At 38.1% G+C, this 13,907-nt stretch overlaps 1 protein-coding gene across 1 annotated transcript in view; it reads right to left on the reverse strand.

Moving 5' to 3' along the window:
* The window catches only part of DDHD1 (DDHD domain containing 1), a 131,757-nt gene that overhangs the window by 37,266 nt on the left and 80,584 nt on the right, over window positions 1–13,907 (reverse strand).

The following is a 13,907-nucleotide window of genomic DNA, read 5'->3' on the forward strand; positions in this document are numbered from 1 at the left end:
AGTATTACACAATTCAGAACAGTTCATCCAGAAAAACTCCCTCATGCTATTCTTTTAGGAGTCACTCCCTTCTCCCATATTTAAAAACAAATCCTAGATATTGCATTATTTTGTCTGTAGTTTAGTATATATTTCTAAAACATAAGAAAAACATAACCTATTCAGTATTATCATATCAAAGAAATTAATCATTCTTTAATTTCAGCAAATATGTAGTTCAGTGGTCCTATTTTCCCAGTTGGACTATAAATATTATTTTATAATATTAAAAATTTTTTTTACACTTGTTTAAACTGAGCTCTAAATACAATCCATGCACTGCAGTTAGAAGACATGTCTCTACTACAGGCTCCTTTCTCTATTTTGCCTTGTAAAGGCATACCTTGTTTTACTGCATTTTTTTTTTTTTTGAGACGGAGTCTCACTCTGTCGCCTAGGCTGGGGTGCAGTGGCCAGATCTCAGCTCACTGCAAGCTCTGCCTCCTGGGTTTACGCCATTCTCTTGCCTCAGCCTCCCGAGTAGCTGGGACTACAGGCACCTGCCACCTCACCCGGCTAGTTTTTTGTATTTTTTAGTAGAGATGGGGTTTCACCGTGTTAGCCAGGATGGTCTCGATTTCCTGACCTCGTGATCTGCCCGTCTCAGCCTCCCAAAGTGCTGGGATTACAGGCTTGAGCCACCGCGCCTGGCCCGCATTCATTTTTTTAAAAAATTGCACTCTGCAGATATTACCTTTTTCTCCACTTTTTAAAAAACTGAAGGTCTGTGGCAACCTTGCATGGAGCAAATCTATTAGTGCATTTTTCCAATAGCATGTGCTCACTCTGTGTCTGTGTCACATTTTGTAATCCTCACAATATTTCAAACTTTCTCATTATTATTACATCCACTATGGCAAACTGCACCTGTATAAGATGAGCTTAACCGATAAATGTATGTGGTCTGACTGTTCCACTGACTGGCTATTCCCCAACCTTTCTCCTGCTCCGAGGGCTTCTGTATTATCCCTGAGAAACAATATTGAGATTAGGGCACTTAATAATTCCATACTGGCCTCCAGGTGATCAAGTGAAAGGAATAGTCGCATATCTCTCACTTCAAATAAAAAACCAGAAATGATTGAGCTTAGTGAGGGAGGCAGTCAAAAGCCAAGCATGCCAAAAGCTGAACCTCTTGCACCAGTTAGCCACTTTGTGAATGTAAAGGAAAAGTTCTTGAAGGACATTAAAAGTACTACTCCAGTGAACACACAAATAAGAAAATGAAAAAACCTTATTGTTGATAAGGAGAAAGTTTTACTGGTCTGGATAGAAGATCAAAACAGCTACAACTTTTCCTTCATTTAAGCCAAAGCCTAATCCAGAGCAAGCCTTAACTCTTTTCAATTCTAAAAGACTGAGAGAGGCAAAGAAGCTACAAAAGAAAAGTTGGAAGCTAGCAGGTTAGTGCATGAGGTATAAGGAAAGAAGTTGCCTCCATAACATAAAAGTGCGAGGTAAGTGCTAATGTAGAAGCTGCATCAAGTTAAGAAGATCTAGCCAAGATAATCAATGAAGGTTGCTACATTAAACATATTCTCAACGTAGACAAAAAAGCCTTCTAATGGAAAAAGATGCCTAGGACTTTCACAGTTAGAGAGAAGAAGTCAATGCCTGGCTTCAAAACTTCAAAGGACAGTCTGATTCTCTTGTGAAGAGCTAATACAGCTGGTAACTTAAAGTTGAAGCCAATGCTCACTGACCATCCCAAATATCCTAGGGCCCTTAAGAATTATACTAAATCTACTGTGCCTGTGCTCTAAAAATGGAACAACAAAGCCTGGATAGCAGCACATCTTTTTTTACAGCATGGCTTACTGAATATTTTAAGCCTATCGTTGACACCTACTGCTCAGAAAAAAAAAATGATTCCTTTCAAATGATTACTGCCTACTGACAATGTACCTGGTCACTCAAGAGCTCTGATGGAGATGTTCAAGGAGATGAATGTTGTTTTCATGCCTGCTAACACAATATCCACTCTGCAGCCCATGGATCAAGGAGTAATTTTAACTTTCGAGCCTTACATTTAGGAAACAAATTGTATAATGTTAGAGCTGCTATAGATAGTGGATGAATCTGGGCAAAGTAAACTGAAAATATTCTGGAAAGAACCCATCATTCTAGATGCCATTAAAAACATCTGTGATTCAGTCATTCATGGGGGGTGAAAATATCAACATTCCAGAAGTTTGGAAGAAATGGCTTCCAACCTCATAAATGACTTTGAGGGGCCCAAGACTTCAGTGAGGAAGTGACTGCAGATGTATTGGAAATAGCAAGAGAATTAAAATAAGAAGAGTGTGAAGATGTGACTGAATTGCTGCAATTTCATGAGAAAACTTCAGAGGATGAGTAGTTGCTTCTTATGGATGAACAAAGAAAGTGGTTTGAGATGGACTCTTGGTGGAGATGTGAATATTGCTGAAATGGCAACAAAGAATTCAGAATATGCCATAAACTTAGTTGATAAGGCAGTGGCAGGGTTTGAGAGGATTGATTCAAATTTTCAAGTAAGTTCTACAGTGGGTAAAATGCTCTCAAACTGCATTGCATGTTACAGGGAAATCTTTCTGAAAGGAAGAATCAATTGATGTGGCTAACTTCATTGTTGTCTTATTTTAAGAAATTGCCACAACCACCCCAAACTTCGACAACCACCATCCTGATCAGTCAGCAGCCATCAACACAGAGGCAAGACCCTTCAACAGCAAAAAGATGCTGTGAACTCACTGTAGCCTCAAGATAACTGGTTAGCAACGTTTAGCAGCACAGCATTTTAAAATTAAGATATGTACATTGATTTTTAAAGACATTATGCTATCACATACTTAATAGTTTACAGTGTAGTGTAAACATAACTTTTATATGCACTGAGAAGCCAATTTGTGCAACTTGTTAATTATAGTATTTGCTTTATTGCAGTGGTATGGAACCAAACCCACAATATCTTTGAGGTATACCTGTAATTTTGTGTTTATGTTTCCTATAAAGTTACTCAGAGTCCGATTTTCATTCACTGCATCCCTATGGTGTTAACATGTTCTTGTCCCGTTTCCTATAATTTGGTATTTAGTTATAAGGGCTTCATCAGATTCAAGCTCTGTTTTGGTGAGACTACTACTCCATATATACATAGGTACATACAACTCTTCTCTTTTTGGTGATGATAGCAGTTACTGATGATCATTGTTTAAATCCATTAGTTTTCATGGTGGCAAAAGTGTCTTTTAAATTCCATCACTCTTCATTTGTTTATAGACTTATACTTCTATAAAGAGAAATTTCCTTACATTAAATATTTAGCTGCACTGGGGTATAACTGCATGAACTGAGTTTCTGCATGAACTGAGGCACAGTTAATCTAGAAAAGGCAGGATAAGTGGTTAATTCTTCCCCTTTATTAACAGTTCTCAAAATAACAAGTTATTAGGTTTTAGATATGCTGATATCATTACTAATTCACAGATTTAAGCATATTTGATGCATATGAATCCACTGTAGTTATTATCCTTACCAAGGTTCAAATTGTCTCCTATTTTAGGTCTGTGAATCTCTTCAAGTTGCTTTTGATACAACTTCACTAATTTTTTTTTTTAAACAATTGTGGCTTTTAATATGTTCAAAGACTTATGCAACTATCACCATTATCTAATTTTGTTAACACTTTCATCACCCCAGAAAGAAACACCATACTCATTAGCAGTCTCTACCCCTCTTCCTCCCACCCACCAGCACCCACTAATCTACTTTCAGCAGATTTGTCTATTTGAGCATTTAATATAAATAGAATCATACAATATGCGGTCTTTTGTGTCTGGCTTTTCAGTTAGTGTAATGTTTTCAAGTCTCATCTATGTTGCATCATAAATCAGTACTTCATTGCTTTTCATTGTTGAATAGTATTTCATTATATGGATATGCCACTTTTGCTTACCACTCATCAGTTGATGGATGTTTGGGTTGCTTCCATCTTTTTGGCTATCATGAATAATGCTTCTATGAACATTCTTTAACAAGTTTCTGTGGACATACATTTTCAGATCTCTTGGGTATACACATAGCGATATTGCTGGCTCATACACCAACTTTAACTTTTGGAAGAACTGCCAAACTCTTTCCAAAGCAGCTGTACTATTTTCTAATCTCACGAAAACCATGTAAGGGTTGCGATTTTTCTTCATCCTAGCTAATACTTGTTAATTTCCATCCTTTTGATAAGAGTTATCCTAGGGGGTATAAAGTGGTACCTTTAAAGTGGTAGTGTTCAAGGTCACATCTCTCTAATAACTAAAGATGCTGAACATCTTTTCATGAGTTTATTGGCCATTTGTATATCCTATTTGGACAAATGCCTACTCAAATCCTTTACCCATTTAAAAAAACTGGGGTCTTCCTTTCTTAAAAACTGTTGAGTTGTAAGAGTACTTTATATATCCTGGATCCTAGACCTTTATCAACTATGTGGTTTGCTAATATTTTCTCCCATTCTGAGGGGTATCTTCATTTTCTTCAGTGTCCTTTGAAGAACAAAAGGACTTTCTAATTATAGCAGCATGCCATCTGCAAACAGAGAGTTTTATCTCTTCCATTCTAATCTAGATGTCTTTTATTTCTTTTGATTAATTGCTGTGGCTGAAATGCACAGTACAAATGCTGAACAGAAGTGGTGAGAGTGGATATCTTTGTCTTGTTTCTGATCTCAAGGAGCAGCTTTCAGTCTTTCACTATTAAAGAATAAGTTTAGCCACAGGCTTTTTGTAGATGCCCTTTACCAGATTGAGAAAGTTGCCTTCTGTTTCTAATTTCCTGAGAGCTTTTATTATGAAAGTATGTTGAGATTTTGTCAAATGTCTTTTCTGTATCTGAAAATCACATGATGTGGGTTTTTTTTTTTTTCTCCTTCATTCTACACATGGTGGAATACCTTGATTAAAAAAAAAAAGGTTGACCCTATCTTGCATTCCTGGGATAAATGCCACTTAGTCATCGTATATAACCATTTATATATGTTGCTGGATTCAGTGTGTTGGCATTTCATTGAGATTTCTGTGGTCTGTATTCAGTAAGCGATATTGGTATAGTTTTCTTTTCCTCATGATGCTTTCATTGGTTTTTGGTTTCAGGGTAATACTGGCTTCATAGAATGAGCTGGGAAATCTTCCTTCCTTTTCTATTTTTTAGAGTTTGTAGAGAAGTGGTGCTAATTCTTTTTTTTTTTTTTTTTTTTTTTAAGAGACATGATCTTACTATGTGGCCCAGGCTGAAATGCAGTGGCCATTCACTGGAACAGTCCTGTACTATAGCCTGGAGCTCCTGTGCTCAAGCAATCCTCCTGCCTCAGCCTTCCATGAAGCTGAGACTGCAGACACATGCCAATGAACCCAGCTTAATTCTTCTTTTGATGTTTGGTAGAATTAACCAGTGTAATCTTCAGGTCCTGGGCTTTTGTTGTTTTGGTGGGAAGTTTTTTGATTATTAATCCAAATGCTGTACTTGTTACAGGTCTCCTCAGACTTCCTATTTCTTACTCATTACCAGATCAGTTCTCCTAGTTTGTGCCTGTCTTGGGAAGTGATTACTAAAACAGTTTTGGTAGTTTGTTTCTAGAAATTTGTCCATTTCATCTAGGTTATACACTCTGTAGCATAGAATTGTGCATAGTATTCCCTTATAATCCTTTTTCTTTCTCTAAGGTTGGTAGTAGTAATGTCTCCTCTTTTACTTTTGATTTTAGTAATTTGAATCTTCTTTTTCTCTTGTTTGGTCTAGTTAAAAGGTTCTCAACTTTGTGAATCTTTTCAAATAACCAGAGTAATACACAGAGATCTTCCCTATTTTACAACTGCATACTACTCCATTATACAGATAATAGCTGTAGTTTATCAACCTATCTCTTATTGATGAACATTTGACTAGCTTCCTACGTGATGCTGCAATCAAAAGCCTTGTGCATGTCCTTTAGTTTTGCTGATATTTTTTGGGATAGAGTCCTGGAACTAGGTTTTCCAGGTCAAAGGATAAATACATATGTAATTTTGATAGATACTGCCACATACTCATTTTCATTGCATTCTATCAGCTGTACAAGAACATCTATTACCTACAGCCTGGCCAAAAAAGCATGTCGTCAAATTTTGAACTTGTGCTAATCTGATAGTTAAGAAATGACATCTGTTTGGGTGCGCTGCTCATGCCTGTAATTCCAGCATTTTGGGAGGCCAAGGCAGGCAGATCACTTGAGGTCAGGAGTCTGAGACCAGTTTGGCCAACATGGCAAAATCCAGACTCTACTAAAAAAAACACAAAAATTAGCTGGGTGTGGTGGTGCGCACCTGTAGTCCCAGCTATTTGGGAGGCTGAGGCAGAAGAATCGCTTGAACCCGGGAGGTGGAGGCTGCAGTGAACCAAGACTGCGCCACTGCACTCCAGTCTGGGTGACAGAACAAAACTCTCTCCAAAAAAAAAAAAAAAAAAGACTTTTCATACAAAGCCATTTCCTTTTCTAGGAACTACTTGCTTATATCTTTAGCCCATTTTCCCATAAGGTGGTTGAACATATTTTTATTTTTAACATGATTTCACATATTAAGAATCCTTCATCTATAAGTTGAAAATGTTTTCTTTCAGTTCAACTTAGTTTTTCTTTGGCATATATTTTTTTCTAGATGATATAATATTTATCAATATTTTTCCTTATTTCTTGTGGATCAAGTCATAGAATGGTTTTCTCTATTCCTAAGTTCTAGAATAATTCAAGCTCTCCTTTAAAAAAAAATCCCTAATACTGTATAATTTCATTTCTTTTCCTTCCCCCCGGCCTTTTTTGTTTGTTTGTTTAGAAATGAGGTCTTGCTGTGTTGCCCCAGCTGAAGTGCAGTGGCTATTCATAGGTGTGGTCATAGGGCACTACAGCCTCGAACTCCTGGGCTCAAGCGATTCTCCTGCTTCAGCCTCCCAAGTAGCTAGGAAAGTAGCTAGGACTATAGGCATGTGCTACCATGTCCTGGTTTCATTTCTTTCACTTAAATGTAATCCAATTGAAATTTATCCTTGTGTGAGCAATAGATCCAATTTATTTTTTTTCTATATGCAAATCTAGCTATCCCAATAGTACTTGTTGAAAAGTCTATCTTCATTTTCAGTATATTTTAAAAGGCATTACATTACAATTATGTTTATTGTTTGCATATCCCCAAAGTTGGCATTTTAAGAAGCCTAAATTCTACTTTGCCAAAATAAAGATGTGCTTCCCTTATCATCACTGAAAATAAAATGATAGCCAAAACTTTAGACTTGAAGGCAGGTTCTCTTTATTATCCACAGAGTCTAAAAGTTCCTTTTTTACATCAGATACTCAAGTAATGGTCGCAGAAACATTTTTAAAGTTTCTTTGTCATCTTTTCAAAGGTTTAGTTTTAAAATTTCTAATATTTTTCTACCCACTCATTCAATTTTGATGGCTGTGTAGTTTTTAGGTAAATAATTGTGATATAGTAATTAGGAAGTGGTACATGTGTTGCTGTTTGAATTTGCACACACAAGAGTTCATTTAGATTACTGGTTCTCAACCATGGACAATTTTGTACTTCGAGGGACACTTGGCAACGTTTGGAGATATTTTTGGTTCTAACAACCAAGGGTTTTATTTGCATCAGTGAGAAGAGGCTAGGGATACTGTTATACATCTTACAATGTATAGGCCAGCCCTCATAATAAAAAATTATCCAGTCAAAAATGTCAATAGTGATGTAACTGGGAAACGCTAACTTTGAGTTCTCACTCGGAAACACTACATCTGCTTAAAATGTTGTTTTTTTCTAAAGCAAACTTATACAATCCTTCCCTCCACAAGATCGCTATCATAATTCTCAAATGATCAAAAACTGATCAAACAAGTATGTCTACTGAATCATTTGGAGTACTGGAGTGACTGTTAAGAAAAAAAAGAAAAGGATGGAAGAAAAATGAAAAAATAGTGAGGGAAGGAGAAGGGAGAGGAGGGGATGCCAAAGAGAGGAAGGGGAGACAGGGAGAGGGAAGAGAGAAGATGAATATGTTCTGGCTAGATGCCCAAATTTGCCTTACTAAAAGCAGTAAAATCTATTTCTTAAATATCTCATAAGAACTACTGAGACCAATGGGGGATAGAGAAAATGAGAAAAAGGAATGATTAAAAAATATACTATACCTCAGACAATGACCCATTACTGTGCTGCTATGCATGCACAAAAATCATGATTTCAGTCCTGTTATAAGCTTATTTCAACTTCCATGTTCTCTGAGCAATGAATGTTTACCTCATATTGTAAGAAGAGAAGATAGAGATTAAAAACATTTAAGAATTACTGTACAACTAGGGATCATTAAATAGCTGTAAAAAGTAAGTCTTCATAATTCCTCTCAATTAGAAAAAAATTGGTAAACTAATTGGTTTTAAGAAAATATATGTGTGATATAAATATAGAAAAAAATAGAAAAAGATATAAATAGAAAATCATGAACAGTAATACTCCAAGATACTTTTTTTCAGAGTGAACAGGCAACCCTACAGATGGAGAAATTTTTGGGGCAATCTACTCCATCTGACAAAGATAATATCCAGAATCACAAAGAACTCAAACAAATTTACAAGAAAAAAACAAAATAACCCCCATCAAAAAGTGGGCAAAGGATATGACAGACCATTTCTCAAAAGAAGACATTCATACAGCCAAACAGACACACTGAAAAAAATGCTCATCATCAACGGCCATCAGAGAGATGCAAATCAAAACCACAATGAGATACCATCTCCACACCAGTTAGAATGGCAATCAAATCAAAAAAGTCAGGAAACAACAGGTGCCTGGAGAGGATGTGGAGAAATAGGAACACTTTTAACTGTTGGTGGGAAATTGTAAACTAGTTCAACCATTATGGAAAAGAGTATGGCGATTCCTCAGGATCAGAATAGATGTACCTACCATATGACCAGCCATCCCACTACTGGGTATAGTAACCCAAAGGATATAAATCATGCTGACCTATAAAAGACACATGTGCACACCATGTTTATTGCGCACTATTCCAATAGCAAAGACTTGGATCAACCCAAATGTCCCATCTGTGAAGAACTGGATAGAAAATTGGCACATAATACCACCATGGAATATTATGCAGCCATAAAAAGGGAGGTGAGTTTGGCGTCCTTTGTAGGGACATGGATGCAGCTGGAACCATCATTCCTTAGCAAACTATCACAAGAACAGAAAACCAAACACCGCATGTTCTCACTCCAATAGGTGGGAACTGAAACAATAGACATCACTTGGACTCGGGAAGGGGAACATCACACATCGGGGCTATCATGGGAGGGGGGAGGGGGGAGGGATTGCATTGGCAATTATACCTGATATAAATGACGAATTGATGGTGCTGACGGTTGATGGGTGCAGCACACCAACATGCACAAGTATACATATGTATATTAACAAACCTGCACGTTATGGCACATGTACCCTAGAACTTTAAAGTATTATAATTTAAAAAAAAAAAAAAAGATGAGGTTGACTGGGCATGGTGGCTCACGCCTGTAATCCCAGCACTTTGGGAAGCTGAGGCAGGTGGATTGCCTGAGGTCAGGAGTTTGAGACTAGCCTGACCAATATGATGAAGCCCTGTCTCTACTAAAAATACAAAAATTAGCTGGGTGTAGTGACGTGTGACTGTAGCTCCAGCTACTAGGAAGGCTGAGATAGGAGAATTTCTTCAACCCAGGAGGCGGAGGCTGCAGTGAGCCAAGAACATGCCACTGCACTCCAGCCTGGGGAACAGAGTAAGACTCTGTCTCAAAACAAACAAACAAACAAACAAACATGGGGTCTTGCTTCACTGTCCAATGCTGCAGTGCACTGGAAACTCACAGGCATGATCATCGCACACCACAGTCTTGAAATCCTGGGCTCAAGCAATCCAAAATACATTTTTAAAACAAACAAACAAACAAACAAACAAACAAACAAACAAACAAAGGTCCAGAAGTCTATAGCATGCATGTTTTGTGTGGAAAAAAATTTGCATGCGCCCAAAGAAAATCTAGAAGGCTATAAATGGGGATACAAGGACAACGGAAAATGAGGAAAGATGGAGACAGAAATGAGAATCAGCCTTTTTACTCCACATTTTAATATTTTGTTTTGTGAACTACATGTGTATATTTCCTGTTCAAAAAAATAAGTTTTGTTGATATTCTTGTCACTATTGTTTATTCTCCCATTTTTTTCTGTACTTATGGGTTTATGCCTTTCTGCTTTTTAAAATTCTTTTTTATATCATGTTCAAAGAGGTTTCAGGAGGGAATAAGATAAGCTCATGTGTTCAACCCACTGTGTTTAATTGAAAACCTCCTTATATTCTTCTAAGATTATAGCTTTAAAATGACTAATTTAGGACATTAGATATACAAGTTCTATGACTAGTTCCCTTATAAGGAAACTCCACAAAAAGTAAATCCAGTTGTATTTAAAATGCCTTCCATTTATTCCTTTTAGTAAACTATATCTGACATTCCCAGAAGTTGTCTAAAAATTTGCTTCTCAGTCTGTGTTAAGTAGTAAACATATTTTTCTGGAACAAAGGTGATTAAAGCTAGTTTGAACTAATCATTAGCAGGTTTGCTAAAATAATGTTAAGAGGGAAAACTCTCTATTACCAGGAATCTAAGACATGATTTAAAGAAATCCTGAGAGAACAAAAGGCTGTCAAATCAATCACAAGTACACACAAGCTTCAGGATGGCCCTGATAAGGATGAAGTTTTGTACAGGCCTGAATACTGAACTTAGGAATGACAGCAAGCAGGGAAATGGTAAGAAATCATATAGATTTTCCTATCTTTTAATCGTTTATTATGCAGAATTCCTTTTTATATGAATATTTTCCATTGATTACTAAGTTATATGTAGAATTTTCCATCAAATTAACCTGTCTATGAAGAAATGATGGCAATCTTCCCTGTAGTGGACACTTGGGTTTCTTTTTGAGCCACCTTGGATTCATTCATCATACTTCCAATAATAGCTCGTGATTTTTATCTGTAAATCTAGCTCTTCCTATAGTTAAGATGAAGTCAACTTCCATCTGATTCTAGGTTGGGAATATGACAAGTTTAGCCAATTATACCCTGCATTACATGCATAGATTCAGGAAGTTGGATGCAACATCATTAGTCACTGAAATGCATAGACTAGCTGGGACTTTTGGAAAAAAAGACTATTTCTTCTTGAATTTGAACACAAGATTATATAAATAATATTTGGAATCAAAGGAGATGTGTGATAATGGCTCCACAATGAAGGTGATAGAGCAGATAAAACTGGATTTTGATGACTTGTTTGGCAATTTAACTCCTAGACTCCTCAGTTTTATGAGTTACTAAATGCTGCTTTTGGCTTAAGCCTTTTTGGGTTAGGATTTCCCTCACTTGTACTCAAAGAAATCAAACTGATACCTTCTTATTTATGAATGGCTCCAGAGAGAATATGCAAGTAAACCTAGTTCTCAGGTTCCTAGATATCCAAGCAAAATATCTGCATACTAACATAAAAACATAAACATCATAGGAAGTAATATACAACTCATCAGAAAGTAAAATCAGGATCAGAGGGAAGAGATTCCTATAATATAAGCCATGGAGACTGAAAAGGATCAGAGTTGGCCTGGCACTATGTGACAAGGTTTTTTCTTTAAAAAGTTGAATTGTGAGGTCTGTTCCAAGATGGCTGAACAGGAACAGCTCCGGTCTGCAGCTCCCAGTGTGACTGATGCAGAAGACAGGTGATTTCTGCATTTCCAGCTGAGGTACCTGGTTCATCTCATTGGGACTGACTGGACAGCGGGTGCAGCCCATGGAGGGCAAGCTAAAGCAGGGCGGGGCATCGCCTCACCTCGGAAGTGCAAGGGGTCTGGGATTTCCCTTTCCCAGCTGAGGGAAGCCGTGACAGATTGTACCGGGAAAATCAGGACACTGCCACCTAAATACTGTGCTTTTCCAACGGTCGTAGCAAATGGCACACTAGAAGATTACATCCCGCGCCTCGCTCAGTGGGTCCCACACCCACGGAGCCTTGCTCACTGCTAGTGCAGCAGTCTGAGATCGAACTGCTAGGTGGCAGCCTGGCTGGGGAAGGGGCGTCTGCCATTGCTGAGGCTTGAGTAGGTAAATAAAGTGGCCGGGAAGCTCGAACTGGGTGGAGCCCACCGCAGCTCAATGAGGCCCACCTGCCTCTGCAGACACCACCTCTGGGGGCAGGGCACAGCTGAACAAAAGGCAGCAGAAACTTCTGCAGACTTAAACACCCCCCACCGTCTGACAGCTTTGAAGAGAGTGGTGGTTTTCCCAGCATGGAGTTTGAGCTCTGAGAACAGACAGACTGCCTTCTCAAGTGGGTCCCTGACCCCCGTGCAGCCTAACTGGGAGATACCTCCCAGGCAAACGGGGTCTGGAGTCGACCTCCAGCAAACTCCAACAGACCTGCAGCTGAGGGACCTGACTGTTAGAAGGAAAACTAACAAACAGAAAGGAGTAGCATCAACATCAACAAAAGGACATCCACACCAAAACCCCATCTGTAGGTCACCATCATCAAAGACCAAAGGTAGATAAAACCACAAAGATGGGGAGAAACCAGAGGAGAAAAGCTGAATATTCTAAAAACCAGAGCACCTCTTCTCCTTCAAAGGATCGCAGCTCCTCACCAGCAATAGAACAAAGCTGGATGGAGAATGACTTTGTCGAGTTGGCAGAAGTAGGCTTCGGAAAGTTGGTAATAATGAACTTCTCTGAGCTAAAGGAGGATGTTCGAACCCATCGTGAGGAAGCTAAAAACCTTGAGAAAAGATCAGATGAATGGCTAACTAGAACAGTGTAGAGAAGACCTTGAATGATTTGATGGAGCTGAAAACCATGGCACGAGAACTACCTGATGTATGCACAAGCTTCAGTAGCCGATTTGATCAAGTGGAAGAAAGGTTATCAGTGACTGAAGATCAAATTAATGAAATGAAGCGAAAAGAGAAGAGAAAAAAGAGTAAAAATAAATGAACAAAGCCTCCAAGAAATATGAGACTATGTGAAAAGACCAAATCTATGTTTGATTGGTGTACTTGAAAGTGATGAGGAAAATGGAACCAAGCTGGAAAACACTCTCCTGGATATTATCCAAGAGAACTTCCCCAGCCAAGCAAGGCAGGTCAACATTCAAATTTAGGAAATACAGAGAACACCACAAAGATACTCCTCGAGAAGAGCAACTCCAAGACACATTAATTGTCAGATTCACCAAGGTTGAAATGAAGGAAAAAACGTTAGGGGCAGCCAGAGAGAAAGGTCAGGTTATCCACAAAGGGAAGCCCATCAGACTAAAAGCAGATCTCTCGGTAGAAACCCTACAAGCCAGAAGAGAGTGGGGGCCAATATTCAACATTCTTAAAGAAAGTTTTTCAACCCAGAATCTCATATCGAGCCAAACTAAGCTTCATAAGTAAAGGAGAAATAAAATCCTTTACAGACAAGCAAATGTTGAGAGATTTTGTCACCACCAGGCCTGCCTTACAAGAGCTCCTAAAGAAAGCACTAAACATGGAATGAAACAACTGGTACCAGCCACTGTAAAACATGACAAATTGTAAAGACCATCGATGCCAGGAAGAAACTGCAGCAATTAATGGGCAAAATAACCAGCTAACATCATAATGACAGGATCAAATTTACACATAATAGTATTAACCTTAAATGTAAATAGGCTAAATGCCCAATTAAAAGACACAGACTGGCAAATTGGATAAAGAGTCAAGACCCATCAGTGTGCTGTATTCAGGAGACCCATC

Source organism: Rhinopithecus bieti, unplaced genomic scaffold (genome assembly GCF_001698545.2).
Source record: "Rhinopithecus bieti isolate Rb0 unplaced genomic scaffold, ASM169854v2 scaffold_29928, whole genome shotgun sequence".
NCBI lineage: Eukaryota > Metazoa > Chordata > Mammalia > Primates > Cercopithecidae > Rhinopithecus > Rhinopithecus bieti.